This window comes from Heptranchias perlo, chromosome 4 (genome assembly GCF_035084215.1).
Source record: "Heptranchias perlo isolate sHepPer1 chromosome 4, sHepPer1.hap1, whole genome shotgun sequence".
In the NCBI taxonomy this organism is placed as follows: Eukaryota; Metazoa; Chordata; class Chondrichthyes; order Hexanchiformes; family Hexanchidae; genus Heptranchias; species Heptranchias perlo.
Window position 1 is genome coordinate 10,899,905 of NC_090328.1, and position 17,473 is coordinate 10,917,377.

Here is a 17,473-nt window from a genome sequence, read left to right on the forward strand (position 1 = left end):
AGGTGTATTTGCAGGGCTCTTTTGTGCAGACGACTGAGAGACGTCGACGATGTCCCCGATGGTACCCTGGAAGGATGCGGAGGAGAAGTTGTTGAGGGCATTGGTGACTTTGACAGCGACAGGTAAGAAGATGGTGCTCTGGCCAGCCGGGAGCAGCTCGGCATGAAGGAGGCTGCAGATGTCCACGACTACCTGTCGAGTGACTCTGAGCCTCCATGTGCACTGCTGCTCAGAGAAGTCCAGGAACCCGAGCCTCAGTCTGACAACCCTGTGGCGAGGGTAGTGCCTTCTGCAATGCATCTCTCTCTGCTGTTGCCCTCCCTCCTGCGGTGCAGGTGGATGTGTCACAGCACTGTATTGTGGAGCTCCACGTGTCAGAGGTGGACGGCGTGGCTGGTGATGCTGTTCGTCCTCCGAGGAGGTCATGACTGCAGCTATGGCAGCCCCCCATCCGCAAGATGTACTTTTGAGGGGGTCCGCAAGGTAGGTATATGTGTCTGGACACCAAGGTAAGTGTGCAAGTTTGTGCATTTTATTGTTAGGAGGGTGGTGGAGGCCAAACTTTGTCCCAAGTGACAGAGTGGCCTCCTGCAATGAGTGAGCGCCCCCCACCACCTGTCAAATGGACCTTTGCAGCTGCCACAGGCTGATAGCTGCAACACGTCCATTTGAACTGGGAGTGTTTCCCCCAGTACGGGAAGCAGTCTCAATTCATTTCAAAATCCCAGCCCTCCTAAAATATCAGGTCTGTGAACGACCTGAAGTACCTGTTTAAGTACTTTAAGTGGCACCCCGCCGGCTTTGATTTCCAGTGGGAGTCCCAAATGTGGGGACTGCGCGCGCATGTCAGTGTACCACTGGGGAACCCGGAAGTGAGCGGGTTGGAGCCGGGCTCCAGACCCGCCCCAGGGATTTTCGCAACCCCCCCCCCCGCCACGAACGCACCCAATTGCGCGTGCGAAAATCGAGCCCAGAGTCTTCAGATTCACAGCTGGCTTCACGTAGAACACCATCAAGAGTAAATAAGTATGCAGAAAGTAGAGTGGATCTGTGATGGCCTGAATAAAAACATTCAGGATGCTGGGTTCGAGTTTTGATAATTTGGAAACATTTTTAGGAGGGTTGGAGGTATATCCCAGATTTGTATTTGTACAGTACACTGCTCAGGACACACCTTTGCTACTGTGCCCATTCAAAACCTGGAAGTGGGGCAGAGAAAAGCCACGAGGTTGATGTGAAGCATCAGAGGACAGAGAGTGGAGAAATTCGGCTATTCAACTTGAAATGAGATGATTGAGAGGAGACTGCATAAAGGTGCGTAAAACTGTAAATTGTATGAGAAAGATAAGTCTGGAGCGTTACTTCAGGCTGAGACATGACAGTCGGACCATGGGCTACAGGTTCAAAATACAAAATTAAGACTGCTCTGGTGGAGGCAAAAAGCCGTTAATGGTTAGATACCGTGTTAGATTGACTCATTGGCAGCATTACACTCCACATTTTGCATTGGTGCAGAGTGATTTTTTTGAACAGGCCAATGTCAAAAGCTCAGTAAAAAGTTACTTTGCCTTTTTTCCTTCACATTGTCCTCTGTCACATCTCTATCTCTTAATGTCCTCCTTATTCAAGCTACAAAGAAAGCACTGTGCAATCATTAGATGCTTTTAAGATGTCAGCTATGGTTGCGTTCAAGTTCCACTCCAAAGACTTGAGTACATAATCTAGGCTGACACTTCAGTGCAGTACTGAGGGAGCGCTGCACTGTCGGAGGTGCGTCTTTCGGATGAGACGTTAAACCAAGTCTGTGCTCAGATGGACGTAAAAGTTCCCATAGCACTATTCAAAGAAGAGCTGGGACGTTCTCCCCGGTGTCCAAACCATATATATCTCTCAACCACGGCACTAAAACAGATCATTATCTCTGATGTTTGTGGGACCTTACTGTGTGCAAATTGGTTGCCACATTTCCCTGCAATATAACAGTGACTACACTTAAAAAAAAAGTACTTCACTGGCTGTAAAGCTCTTTGGGACGTCCTGAGGCCGTGGAAATCGCTATACAAATACAAGCTCGCTCTTCTTTCTTTCTTACCTGGCCAATAACAATTGAAAGTAAGGAAATAAGACATGAAGTTGTACTAAAGTCTCTGAATACAAAGAAAGAGGAAAGACCTTGCATTTATAAAGCACTTTCATATATTGAGTATGTTGCGAAGTGATTCGCAGTCAATGATTTAAGTGTGGTCGCTGTTATATAGGCAAACGCTGTAGCCTATATAACCACAGCAACGTCCCACAAACAGCACTGAGATAAATTAATAGTTAATCTGCTTTGTTGGTATTCATGATGTGGAGATGGTTGAGGGATACATGTTGGTGAGGACACGAGGAGACCTCTCTCCTGCTCTTCAAATTAGGTTTAGAGTAGTTATGGAAAAGGACAAGGAAAATCAAATGTGAAAAAGCTCAAATGGGCGAGGGCTAATTTCAGTGAGTTAAAATGCAATCTAGCCCAGGTGAACTGGAATCAAAGATTGGCAGGTAAAACAGTAAGTGAGCAATGGGAATCCTTCGAAGAGGAGATACTTTGGGTCCAGACTAGACACATTCCCACGAGCAGGAAAGGAAGGGCATCCAAAGCTAGAGCTCCCTAGATGACTAAAGATATAGAGATTAAAATGAAGCAGAAAAAGGAGGCTTATGATAAATGTTGGGTTCATAATTCAGTAGAGAACCAAACTGAGCACAAAAAGTACAGGGAGAATTGAAAAAGTAAATAAAAGGGGCAAAGAGATTATCTGAGAATGGATTAGCGGCTAACATAAAAGGGAACTCAAAAGTCTTTAATACGTATATGAATAGTAAAAGGGTTGTCAAAGGAAGGGTGGGGCATAATTTCAAAGTTTGCAAATGACACGAAAATCGGAAATGTAGTAAACAGTGAGGAGGATAGTAACAGACTTCAGGAGGGCATAGACAGATTGGTGAAGAGGGCAGAGACATGCCAGATGAAATTTAATGCAGAGAAGTGTGAAGTGATTTATTTTGGTAGGAAGAATAAGGAGAGGCAATATAAACTAAATGGTACAATTTTAAAGGGGTGTTCAAAATCATGAAGGGTTTTGATAGAGTAAAGGAGAAACTGTTTCCAGTGGCAGAAGGGTCGGTTACCAAAAGAACCAAAGGAGACATGAGGAAAAAATTTTTTACGCAGTGAATTGTTATGATCTGGAATGCACTTTCTGAAAGGGTGTTGGAAGCAGATTCAATGGCAACTTTCAAAAGGGAATTGGATATATTCCAGAAGTGGAAAAATTTGCAGGGCTACGGGAAAGGAGCAGGGGAGGAGTGGGACTAATTGGATATCTCTTTCAAAGAGCCAGCACAGATCCGATGGCCCGCATGGCCTCCTGTGCTGTATTGTTCTGTGAAATGGCGCTATGTGAGCTTTATTATCCACATGAACAGGCAGCTGGGTTCTCAGTTTAATGTATATCGGAAAGGGGCGCCTCTGACAGCTCAGCACTCCTTCAATCCCGTACTGAAATGCCAGCCTACATTTATGTGATGTGGAGATGCCGGTGATGGACTGGGGTGGACAAATGTAAGGAATCTTACAACACCAGGTTATAGTCCAACAAACTTATTTTAAAATCACAAGCTTTCGGAGATTATCCCCTTCGTCAGGTGAATGAGTGAAAGGTTCTCAAATCGCATATCTTATATTAGGCTGGGACACCATCACACCAATCAAAAGGTGTCGTTGGTGTTCAGACAGATTAGCCACGGAGAACAGTACGTCCCAGTACACTGAATATACATTGTGTCAAATTACACAGAGCGAGAGAAAGAGACCCAAATGGCAGAGAGAGAATATTAAGAACAGATAACTTTTTTTTCCCCTTGCTGGTGGGGTTACGTGTAGCGTGACATGAACCCAAGATCCCGGTTGAGGCCGTCCTCATGGGTGCGGAACTTGGCTATCAATTTCTGCTCGACGATTTTGCGTTGTCGTGTGTCTCGAAGGCCGCCTTGGAGAACGCTTACCCGAAGGTCGGTGGCTGAATGTCCTTGACTGCTAAAGTGTTCCCCGACTTTTCCAGCTTCCACCCCAACCACGTCAAAGAGGCCATCCCCAATGGACAGGCCCTACAAATACACAGGATCTGCTCAGATGAGGAGGAACGCGGTGGACATGTACAGACGCTGAAAGACGCCCTCGTAAGAACGGGATATGACGCTCGACTTGTCGATCGACAGTTCTGACGGGCCACAGTGAAGAATCGCATAGACCTCCTCAGAAGACAAACACGGGACGCAACCAACAGAGTACTCTTCGTCGTCCAGTACTTCCCCGGAGCGGAGAAACTACGCCATGTTCTCCGCTGCCTTCAACATGTCATCGATGACGATGAACACCTCGCGAAGGCCATCCCCACGCCTCCACTACTCGCCTTCAAACAGCCACCCAACCTCAAACAGACCATCGTTCGCAGCAAATTACCCAGCTTTCAGGAGAACAGCGTCCACGACACCACACAACCCTGCCACGGCAACCTCTGCAAGACATGCCAGATCGACACGGATACCACCATCACACGAGAGGACACCGCCCACCAGATACATGGTTCATACTCCTGTGACTCGGCCAACGTTGTCTACCTCATACGTTGCAGGAAAGGATGCCCCGGAGCTTGGTACATTGGCGAGACCATGCAGACTCTGCGACAACGGATGAACGGACACCGCGCAACAATCGCCAGACAGGAGGGTTCCCTCCCAGTCGGGGAACACTTTAGCATTCAGCCACCGATCTTCGGGTAAGCGTTCTCCAAGGCGGCCTTCGAGACACACGACAACGCAAAATCGTCGAGCAGAAATTGATAGCCAAGTTCCGCACCCATGAGGACGGCCTCAACTGGGATCTTGGGTTCATGTCACGCTACACGTAACCCCACCAGCAAGGGGGAAAAAAAAAGTTATCTGATTTTAATATTCTCTCTCTCTCTCTCTCTCTCTCTCTCTCTCTGCCATTGGGTCTCTTTCTCTCTGTCTGTGTAATTTGACACAATGTATATTCAGTGTACTGGGACGTACTGTTCTCCGTGGCTAATCTGTCTGAACACCAACGACACCTTTTGATTGGTGTGATGGTGTCCCAGCCTAATATAAGATATGCGATTTGAGAACCTTTCACTCATTCACCTGACGAAGGGGATAATCTCTGAAAGCTTGTGATTTTAAAATAAATTTGTTGGACTATAACCTGGTGTTGTAAGATTTTTTACATTTATGTGCTCAGGTCCTGGAGTGGGGTTTGAACTCTCAATCTTCTGACTTGGAAGTGAGTGCTACCACTGAGTCAAGCTAACTCATTTTCTTTGGGAAATCTAGCAGTAACTATAAAGTGTTTTATTTGTGAGCAAGGTTCTACCTATTACTGGCCATTTTTGTTGTTCACACTAAAAAAAACTTAAGTGTCATTCTTCAAGGAAGTGAGGTGTGTGTATTTTTTTTTGTTTTGCTGCTTTTTGGCAGTTGTGGAGGAGAAAGAGATTACTGTAAACACAGCTGACTTCAACAATATATTGTTTTAAGCTGCTTTTATATTATGTGAGACCAATACTAGCACTGCCAGTTAATGATATATGGGTCTCATGGAGCTGGATGCGACCCCAAGGTAAACTTGCTGAATTTGCAATAGCCAGCTGCTTAGAAGACCAGGTTAAAAATAAAAATGTGTCATCCTGGCCTCCAGCCTTGGCTAATCCCAGCAAGTTTACCTTCAGGTTGCATCCAGCTGTGCCAAACCTGTGCGTCAGGAACCTGCATTGTTCGTATGGGTCCCGCAATATGTAAAAACGGATTTAGGTATGTGGATGCACTGGAATCCCTAACCTTGACCCTTTCTTTCTCCCCCCGCACCCCTCAGCCCCCATTCTCCTTCGTCCCTTATTGTTCTTTAAGATAGAGATGAAATAAATAAACTAAAGTACAATTGCATTAGTGTATTATTAGTGAACATCCAAACAGATAACTGTTAACTTATTAAGAAATTTCTAGAAGCACAACTGCCTCACCCCCATTACCTTTCCACGAAAAATTGGCAGGAGTAGTGTGTATATTGTATTTCACAACTTCGGACCCCGTGTCTGGAATTTTGTTCAGGTCACAGTGTACACAAGGTCCTTGGATAAATGCTCTTTATTTGTATGTATTATTAAATGCTCTTGAAATATAATTTAACAAGTTAACTGAGTTGTGCTTTGCTGGTGCAGTAAGTCATGTAAGCTTTTCAAAAATATTATAATGGTCCATTCTTGAAAAGTATGAACTAATGTTGATCCTGTTGGCCTTCAATCAGAATTGCACCGTACTTCATCTCACTCCTATCAGTATAACCTTCTATTCTTTTCTCCCTCGTGTTTATCCAGCTTTCCCTTAAATGCATCTGTGCTATTCACCTCAACTACTCCTTGTGGTAACGAGTTCCACATTGAGCACAAGAAGAATTGATGAAGCATTGAATGCTGGCACACTACGGATGGTTAAATTTTGCCAATTTTTAGCAGGGAAGTCAAATATCAGCCCATTTCTTACAACCCATAAGGGAGTGAAATTGAAGCAAATAATTAAAACCTAATGTAATGAATATATTTCTATGGCTTGTTGCATCATGATAAAATGAGACCCCCTATCCTGGTCACAAGACATTTACACTGCTGTCAGGTTTATTTTTGATTCTGTTTCTCAGTATCACATAGAGCCACTGGGTGAGTTACTGTGTTTGGCTGTCTGGGAGCACAGTTGAACCCAAATAATCTAACCCAGCCGCAGCGTATTGGGGGAGGTCTGTATCTGTTTCCTTTTCATAAATTTGATCTGTCAGTTTTTCTCGGGTGTTATAAGCCTAGCATAACCCCTCGATGATAGTAGAGGTATCGAAACAGTTGAAATGTTTGGTTCTGGGACAACGGATACAGTTTCCGAATAACCTATTATTGAACCACATCTTTTAGCGTCTTTTGCGGTGGGGTGAGACAAGCTCAAGCACCAATTCACAAGAAGAATATAATTACACTCATTTTGTTCCTCTACCTACCTGCTTTTTCCACTGTTTAAGCTGCAGTAGAGTCCTGACCGACTGTAAACTCAGCGGTGTCGACGACAGCTGTAGTCTTCAACATCCTAATGTTTGCTGTTTTTATTTTTGGAGTGGCTGAGTATATATATTGCTTTTATGGTTTCAGTTCCCATTATATGGTTACTTTTCAAAAAATGTGTGCAGATATTTCAAGTATCATGGCTGTGGAATATTATGCGGTGTCTGTATCAAAACAAAGTGCAAACCTGCTGATGTGGAACCCTCCCTTACTAGGTCAGAGTGTTTAATATAGTACCACAGGCCATCTGAAATGAGTCACCTTTTAATTGTTTTACATTTTAATTGCTCAGATCAAACCTGTTTGCTCAGTATATTTTAGTTCATATATGAAACTAGAAAAAAAAAGATTTTAACATTGTGTTCACTTTGATGTATAAGTATATTGCGGAGTTAGTTAAAAGCTGATGATTTTAGCTGTCCATTATAATGATGGTGATAGAAAAGTGGACTACGAGCCTTGTTCATTTTCAGATTAAAAAATATGATACAGGAGTGTTCATGGGGAAGCAGATGACTGCAATAAAATTTGTCCAGAAATGCAACATTGCATACCGCAACTGTTATGAGTTCACCATGCATATTGATGGTTGTTTAGTAAGATGGTTCTTAGTTATTCAGTTCCAGGTTGTCCTGGAATGTGTAACAATAGCCTGGTAATGTGAAATATCCTGGTAGGAATTGGACAATGTTGATTTCATTTCTTACTGATTTATTCATGGAGCACTGGAGATGGCAACATTTCTAGCAGTGCTCAAGCTCCATGCACCACTGATCTAGCTATCTCATCAAGCACTTGGGTCAATGTGGGATTATGAATGTTGGCTCCGTTTTACTATGATAGTTTGGCACTAGTGACATGCCCCCTCTTCTGGCTCTATCCATTCTCCTCCAACAACCCCGTCTGGCCAGCAGAGCTTCAGGCTTTTCGTTCAAAAGGCATGACTGTAGATAAGCAATGGCGAACATCTAAAGAAATATTTCATAATTCTCAATGAATATACATTCCATTGAGAAATAAAAACACCACAGGAAAAGTGATCCATCCATCAGGCTAACTGAAGAAGTTAAGGATAGTATTAGATTAAAGGAAGAGGCTTATAATGTTGCCAAGAAGAGTAGTAAGCCTGAGGATTGGGAGAATTTTAGAAATTTTAGAAAGGATGACCAAAAAGTTGATAGAATAGGAGAAAATAGAATATGAGAGTAAACGAGCAAGAAATATAAAAACAGATTCTAAGAGCTTCTACAAATATGTAAAAAGGAAGAGAGTAGCGAAAGTAAACGTGGGTCCCTTAGAGGCTGCGACAGGAGAAATTATAATGGGGAACAAGGAAAAGGCAAAGAGGTTAAACATATATTTTGTATCTGCCTTCACAGTAGAAGACACAAAAAACCCCCAGAAATAGTGGGGAACCAAGGTTCTAATGAGAGTGAGGATCTTAAAGTAAATTTTTAAAAAATTTGTTCATGGGATGTGGGCGTTATTGGCAAGGCTGGCATTTATTGCCCATCCCTAATTGCCCTTGAGAAGGTGGTGGTGAGCCGCCTTCTTGAACTGCTGCAGTCCGTGTGGTGAAGGTTCTCCCACAGTGCTGTTGGGAAGGGAGTTCCTGGATTTTGACCCAGCAACGATGAAGGATTGGCGATATATTTCCATGTTGGGATGGTGTGTGACTTGGAGGGGAACGTGCAGGTGGTGTTGTCCTTCTAGGTGGTAGAGGTCGCGGGTTTGGGAGGTGCTGTCGAAGAAGCCTTGGCGAGTTGCTGCCGTACATCCTGTGGATGGTACACACTGCAGCCACTGTGCACCGGTGGTGAAGGGAGTGAATGTTTAGGGTGGTGGATGGGGTGCCAATCAAGCGGGCTGCTTTGTCCTGGATGGTGTCGAGCGTCTTGAGTGTTGTTGGAGCTGCACTCATCCAGGCAAGTGGAGAGTATTCCATCACACTCCTGACTTGTGCCTTGTAGATGGTGGAAAGGCTTTGGGGAGTCAGGAGGTGAGTCACTCGCCGCAGAATACCCAGCCTCTGACCTGCTCTCGTAGCCACAGTATTTATGTGGCTGGTCCAGTTAAGTTTCTGGTCAATGGTGACCCCCAGGATGTTGATGGTGGGGGATTCGGTGACGGTAATGCCGTTGAATGTCAAGGGGAGGTGGTTAGACTCTCTCTTGTTGGAGATGGTCATTGCCTGGCACTTGTCTGGCACGAATGTTACTTGCCATTTATCAGCCCAAGCCTGGATGTTGTCCAGGTCTTGCTGCATGCGGGCTCGGACTGCTTCATTATCTGAGGGGTTGCGAATGGAACTGAACACTGTGCAATCATCAGCGAACATCCCCGTTTCTGACCTTATGATGGAGGGAAGGTCTTTGATGAAGCAGCTGAAGATGGTTGGGCCTAGGACACTGCCTTGAGGAACTCCTGCAGCAATGTCCAGGGGCTGAGATGATTGGCCACCAACAACCATTACCATCTTCCTTTGTGCTAGGTATGACTCCAGCCACTGGAGAGTTTTAAAGTAAATTAATATTAGTAAAGGAAAAAGTACTGGGGAAATTAATGGGATTAATAGCCGACAAATCCCATGGACCTGATGGCCTATATCCTAGAGTTCTAAAAGAGGTGGCTGCAGAGATAGTGGGTTGGAAGTTGGCAAATGTAACACCGCTATTTGAGAGGAGGGAGAGAAAAAACAGGAAACTGCAGGCCAGTTAGCCTTACACCAGTTATTGGGAACATACTGGAATCCATTATTAAGGATGTGGTAACAGGGCACTAAGATCATAATATGATTAGGCAGAGTCAACATGGTATTATGAAAGGGAAATCGCGTTTGACAAATTTATTAGCATTTTTTTGAGGATGTAACTTGGGTAGATAAAGGGGAAATATTGGATGTAGTATATTTGGATTTTCAAAAGGCATTCGATAAGGTGCCACACGAAAGGTTGTTAAACAAGATAAGGGCTGATAGGGTTGGGGGTAATTTATTAGCACGGATACAGGATTGGTCAACGGACAGAAAACAGAGTAGGAATAATCGGGTCATTTTCAGGTTGGCAGGCTGTTACTAGTCGGGTGCCGCAAGGATCAGGGCTTTGGCCTCAGCTATTTACAATCTATATTAATGACTTAGATGAAGGGACCAAGTGTGATGTATCCAAGTTTGCTGACGATACAAAGCTAGGTGGAAAGTAAATTGTGAGGAGGACACAGAGTCTGCAAAGGGATATGGACAGGTTAAGTGGGTGGGCAAGAAGGTGGCAGGTGGAGTATAATGTGGGGAAATGTGAGGTTATTACTTTGGTAGGAAGAATAGAAAAACAGAATATTTTTTAAATGGTGAGAAACTATTAAATGTTGGTGTTCAGAGGGATTTGGGTGTCCTTGTACACGAAACACAAAGTTAACATGCAGGTACAACAAGCAGTTAGGAAGGCTAATGGTATGTTGGACTTTATTGCAAGGGGGTTGGAGTACAAGAGTGAGGAAGTCTGACTACAATTACATGCTTTGGTGAGACCACACCTGGAGTACTGTGTACAGTTTTGGACTCCTTAACTAAGGAAGGACATACTTACCTTCCTTGCTTTGTGACGATAGTTCACTGGATTGATTCCTGGGATGAGAGGGTTGTCCTATGAGGAGAGATTGGGTAGAATGGGCCTACATTCTCGAGTTTAGAAGAATGAGAGGTGATCTCATTGAAACATATAAGATTCTGAGGGGGCTTGACAGGGTAGATGTTGAGAGGCTGTTTCCCCTGGCTGGAGAGTCCAGAACGAGAGAGCTTAGTTGCGGGATAAGGGGTCAGCCATTTAAGACTGAGTTGAGGAGGAATTTCTTCACTTTAGGTTGTGAATCTTTAGAATTCTCTACCCCAGGGGGCTGTCATTCAATATATTCAAGGCTGAGATAGACAGATGGATAGATTTTTGAGCCCTAAGGGAATCAAGGGCTATGGGGATCGGGCATGTAGTTGAGGTCTATCAGCCATAATCTTATTCAATGGCAGAGCAGGCTCGAGGGGCCTTCTGACCTCCTCCTGCTCCCATTTCTTATGTTCTTACGTTCTTATAAGGCTGATAGGAAATTGTACAATGAGCCAAGGGTCGCACGGTGGTAGTGGCAAACAACATACTTGAGGGCTGTGGGGCAGAGTTGCCCCGGGGAGAAGAATGAAAACAGGCTAATGCTAGCCTTCAAGAACAGCTTTTTGGCCTGAAGGAAAGCAGGGTATTGTGCTTAATTTGCTGTTCAATATTTAGAACTTCTCTCTCGGGGTTGTTCAGGTTGCTGTGGTTGGCGGGTAATGTGATATTGTGTGGCAGAGGTGCTGGGAGTCAGGGTCAGAGGAAAGCCTGGTTTTTGGGGCAAGTGAGAGTATAGTGTCAATTTTACATATTAAGATCATTTATTTGATTAATACCTTTTCATTCACATTGTGATTATTATCTTTCACTTTTTATGTGGCAATGATTTATGTCTTACAAATCTGGTAGGATATATGAGTGTTATCATGAGACAGCTCGGATTAACGAGAGAGAAGCACAAGAAAAGGATAAAAATGATTTAATTTTAATTATGAAAGGTTACAAAACAGGAACCTGAGAGACTATATGAAAGAATCAAAATAATTAAAATTAAACTGTGACAAACCAGTGAGGAAAAAATTAAAATGGGAAGCAATTCTTACCTGAAGGGAAACCAAGATGACTATCCCAAGCTGTGCATTTTTCTCCGAGAGGGATCTGAAGGTGTTCGTAGACCAGGCACAAAAGGCACCCAGTGGCCAGTTTGTGTAACTGCAGTGTGACAAGTTTACACTGGCAAATCCTATATCTAAGTAGAAATTTAATTGGTGAAAAAGTAGACATAAAAAGTGTGACAAAAATCTGACAGGAAGTGCATGCAGGCGTAAGATTTTTGTTTAATATCGATTGTGTGCTTGCTGCACAGTATACCAAGGAAATTAGGAGAAAAGACTATCAGGCTAATCAATCAATTTTTAAACATGATGTGGAGATGCCGGTGATGGACTGGGGTTGACAATTGTAAACAATTTTACAACACCAAGTTATAGTCCAGCAATTTTATTTTAAATTCACAAGCTTTCGGAGGCTTCCTCCTTCCTCAGGTGAACGTTCACCTGAGGAAGGAGGAAGCCTCCGAAAGCTTGTGAATTTAAAATAAAATTGCTGGACTATAACTTGGTGTTGTAAAATTGTTTACAATTTTTAAACAGTTCAACCGTTATGCACCACTGGCCCCAAATTCTAACTCCTGGGAGGAGGCAAAGAAATCAAATTTAAAAAAAAAGTCCAGTGACCAATTTCAAGAAAAACTATGGGAAATTCTTTGTTGACTTCTTAGGGCACCTGAACAAGCTCCAAGAGATTATAACGCATCATTAGACATTCTGGCTGGACATGCTAACCTACGATTTTCCATCCATTAAAATGAATGGATTAAAATTGTGGGCTGGTGAGCACAAACGCAGAAAATCCCAGCCAAGGTAATGATCCCCTCCTCCGCCGATATGTCCTAATTTCTTTCGTGCATGGAACTGGAAATTTATCATTTCCATTCATCGAGCTGGTTCCAAAGGTCACAGCCTATTTTATCTCTGATTCAGTAGCCTTCTCTGCCAAAAATGTATCCTTCATCCTTAAAATTTCTAGCATCCTCCTCTTCTACTGCTTCTTTAGCTAGACTATTTCACAGGTTTACTATTCTCTGCGTGATACATACGAACATACGAATTAAGAACAAGAGTAGACCATTCGGCCCCTCAAACCTGCTCTGCCATTTGATAAGATTATGGCTGATCTGATTGTGACCTTAACTCTTCTTTCCCATTTACCTACTATTACCTTTGACTCCCTTGTTAATCAGGAATCTATCTAACTCAGCCTTAAAAATATTCAATGATCCTGCCTCCACCGCTCTCTGGGGAAGGGAGTTCCACAGACTCACGACCCTCTGAGAAAAAAAATTCTCCTCATCTCCGTCTTAAATGGGAGACCCCTTATTTTTAAACTGTGACCCCGAGTTCTGGTCTCTCCCACAAGGGGAAACATCCTCTCAGCATCTACCCCTTCTAGTCCCCTCAGGATCTTGTGTTTCAATAAGATCACCTCTCATTCTTCTAAAATCCTGTGTATACAGGCCCAACTTGTCCAACCTTTCCTCATAAGATAACCCCCTCTTCCCAGGAATCAGTCAAGTGAACCTTCAATGAACTGCCTCTAAAGCAATTATGTCCTTTCTTAAATAAGGAGACCAAAACTGCACACAGTATTCTAGATGTGGTCTCACCAATGCCCTGTAGAACTGTAGCAAAACATCTTGACTTTTATATTTCATTCCCCTTGCAATAAATGACAACATTCCATTTGCCTTCCTAATCACTTGCTGTACCTGCATACTAGCTTTTTGTGATTCATGTACTAGGACACCCAGATCCCTCTGTACCTCCAGAGTTCTGCAATCTCTCTCCATTTAAATAATATATTTCTTTTCTATTCCTCCTGCCAAAATGGACAAGTTCACATTTTCCCACATTATACTCCATCTGCCAAATTTTTGCCCACTCACCTTAACTTATCTCTGTCCCTTTGCAGACTCCTTCTGTCCTCTCCACAACTTAGTTTCCTACCTACCTTTGTGTTGTCAGCAAACTTAGCAAACCATACATTCGGTCCCTTCATCCAAGTCATTGATATAGATTGCAAATAGTTGAGGCCCAAGCACTGATCCCTGTGGCACTCCACGCGTTTCATCTTGCCAACCTGAAAATGACCCATTTATGCCTACTCTCTGTTTGCTGTTAGCTAACCAGTGCTTTATCCATGCTAATATGTTACCCCATACACCATGAGCTCTTATTTTGTGTAGTAGTCTTTGATGTGGCACCTTGTCAAAAGCCTTCTGGAAATCCAAGTACACCACATCCACAGGATCCCCTTTATCCACGTTGCTTGTTACTTCCTCAAAGAACTCTAATAAATTAGTCAAACACTATTTCCCTTTCACAAAGCTGTGTTGACTCTGCCTGATTGCATTGAGATTTTCTAAGTGCCCTGCTATAACCTCCTTAATAATAGATTCTAGCATTTTCCCTATGACAGATGTTAAGCTAATTGGCCTGTAGTTTCCTGCTTTCTGTCTCCCTCCTTTCTTGAATAGAGGCGTTACATTTGCTATTTTCCAATCTGATGAGACCTTTCCAAAATCTAGGAAATTTTGGAAAATTAATACCAATGCATCTACTATCACTGCAGTCACTTCTTTTAAGACCCAAGGATGAAGTCCATCAGGACCTGGGGACTTGTCAGCTTTTAATTCTAATACTTTTTTCAGAACTCTTTCCCTGGTGATTGTAAATGTTTAAAGTTCCTCCCTCCCTTTCACCTCTTGATTCACAATTATTTGTTATTTATATCCTCTACAGTGAAGATGGATGCAAAATATCTGTTCAACTCATCATATCTTCGCTCTGGATTTTGGCTGAATGGCCAGTTTGATATAATTTAATCTTCTGTGTATTCCCTCCAAAGTGAGAATATTCCCCTTTTTGTACAATGTCCAGAACTGTACACAATACTCAAGGTGAAGTTGCTGTCTGTGTTCAAAATTGACATTTTAAAATTTGCAACTAACTGATTCTGATCACCATAAAAAAGTAACATGAACTGGAGTCAAGGCCTCAAAAGTATTTTTTTAATACCTGAAAATTTTCACTGATGTTTCTCTGTAGTTGTACACATTTTTAAAAAAAAAGTCAAGTATCAGCAACAGCCAGTCAGCCCATTGAAGTGCATCTCTCCAGTACATTAACTCGCACATTATAGCAGCCAGCTGCATTTTGAAGACATCTAATGTTTTTGGTGCTACTATCCTGTCTGTCTGCTATTATTCGACATTTAATACTCTGAGTAAAGAGGTTCTTGTTTTAAATTTACTTCTCACCAATTTAATGTCCTCTAGTTCTACTTTCCTGGCTTGATTTGAAGTAATTATATGGGTTTACATTATCCATACCATTTCATATTTTATATACCTTAATGAAGTCCCCCTCCCCGCCCCCATCCTTAACTGGCACCTTTTCAGGCTGTAAAACTTAAGTTTCTCTAATCTTTCCTCCTAGCTCATCCTCTTCACACTTGCTATGACTTGTTTCTCGTCTTTTCATCTTTATCCAAAACATGTATGTGTTTTGTTTTTGGGGTATTGACCAGAATCAAGTGCAGTAGTCCCAAGAGTGGTCTGAACAGTGCATTGCAAAGCTTTAACATAACCTCTGGAGACTTGTACTATACTATTCTTGCTATACATCACAGTATTATTCCTTTTTAATTGCTTTGCCACATTGTCTAGACATTGAAATTGTCAAGTCTACTATCACTCCCAATTTCTACGTCTCCTTCTGCCAATTCAATTAAACTAATTGTATACTTGTGCTTGTATTTTCCAGCTTATGTGCAATTCTTCAGTTAAATTTTATTTGTCTTCTCAGTTCCATAGCTAATCGAAATCCCTCTTGCATTCCATATCTCTACTTTCCTCCCTATTTTAGCACCGGCAGGCTTGCATTTAGTTTCTGTTTTTTAATTCATTCTCAGGATATGAGCATCGCTGACAAAGCCTGCATTTTTTGCCCATTCCTAATTGCCCATAAGAAGGTGATGATGGGCATTCTTGAATCACTGCGGTCCTTGTGATTACGGTACTCCTACAATGCTGTTACATGGAGCGTTCCAGTATTTTGACCCAGCGACGATGAAACAATATCCAGGTTGTTAATGTAGTTTAGAAACGACAACGGTTCAAGCACTGGCCACTGCACGGCTTGAGTCTGACATTATAGAATCATAATAAAATCATAGAACACAGAGGAGACCATTCAGCCCATCATGTCTGTGCCAGCTCTGTGAAAGGGCTATCCATTTAGTCCCACTCCCTTGCTCTTTCCCCATAGCCCTGCAAATTTCTCCTTTTCAAATACATATCCAATTTCCAATATACTTGTCATGAATACTCTTTAATATTCTTATGTTTTAACCAACTTTGTTTCCATTCCTGTGCTGCACCCTGGATTTCTGTGACTTTCACATGAAACATTGTTAACATTTTCCAAAATTCCAAATTAACAATACCAATAGGGAGTTCCATAGGAATTGCTGGAGGAAAAAAGACCAAGGTCCATCTAGTTTGCCTTCTACCACTCTGGTAGTCGAATGATGTACTGTCCACATCTTCTGTAAAGTCTTGGAAGCAGTTATGTACGTTTGGTGGGCAGGAATTGTCCTCTTAAATTCGCCCTGACTGGCTCTTGTGTTACTATTCAACACGTACTCCTCGAACCTAGCCCTCAGAATAGTTCTATTCCTTTACCTGCTTGTTGATGTTAGACTGAAGTTGTCTGGTACACGTTTCTCATGCTTGTTAAACATAGGTATGACATTGCCTTACGTCCAGCCTTGCTGATTCTTTTGTGATGGCAGCCAGTATGCAAATTTCCTCCCGAGTCTCCTTCATAGCCCTAGAATATATGCTTGCTGGCCCAGGGAATTTAGTCATAGAGTCATAGAGTTATACAGCACGGATAGAGGCCCTTCGGCCCATCGTGTCCGCGCCGGCCATCAGCCCTGTCTACTCTAATCCCATATTCCAGCATTTGGTCCGTAGCCTTGTATGCTATGGCATTTCAAGTGCTCATCCAAAGGCTTCTTGAATGTTGTGAGGGTTCCTGCCTCTACAACCCTTTCAGACAGTGAGTTCCAGACTCCAACCACCCTCTGGGTGAAAAAGTTCTTTCTAAAATCCCCTCTAAACCTCCCGCCTTTTACCTTGAATCTATGTCCCCTTGTTATAGAACCCTCAACGAAGGGAAAAAGCTCCTTAGTATCCATCCTATCTGTGCCCCTCATAATTTTGTACACCTCAATCATGTCCCCCCTCAGCCTCCTCTGCTCCAAGGAAAACAAACCCAATCTTCCCAGTCTCTTCATAGCTGAAGCGCTCCAGCCCTGGTAACATCCTGGTGAATCTCCTCTGCACCCTCTCCAAAGCGATCACATCCTTCCTGTAGTGTGGCGACCAGAACTGCACACAGTACTCCAGCTGTGGCCTAACCAGTGTTTTATACGAATTTCTTCTTGAGTCTTTTACTTACCTGCCACATTGACTTCAATCTCTTCTCGGAGACTACAAAAATTGGTTGCAAATTAATGTTTTACTCTTTGAACACCTCTAGAAAGTTTTAACAATATGTTCTCTTGTTCTTGACTTCTTTTACGTATTAC

General features: G+C 42.9%; 1 protein-coding gene across 6 annotated transcripts in view; it reads left to right on the forward strand.

The window, feature by feature from the left end:
- The window catches only part of clcn3 (chloride channel 3), a 154,301-nt gene that overhangs the window by 47,037 nt on the left and 89,791 nt on the right, over nucleotides 1-17,473 (forward strand). Inside the window, exon 1 of one of the 6 annotated variants that reach the window (XM_067982475.1) lies at nucleotides 6,766-6,850. The exons of the other annotated variants lie outside the window; for them this stretch is intronic. The gene's annotated coding sequence lies outside the window, so the exon portion shown is untranslated. Of the gene's footprint in view, nucleotides 1-6,765; nucleotides 6,851-17,473 lie in introns of those variants that run through there. 6 annotated transcript variants of the gene reach the window in all.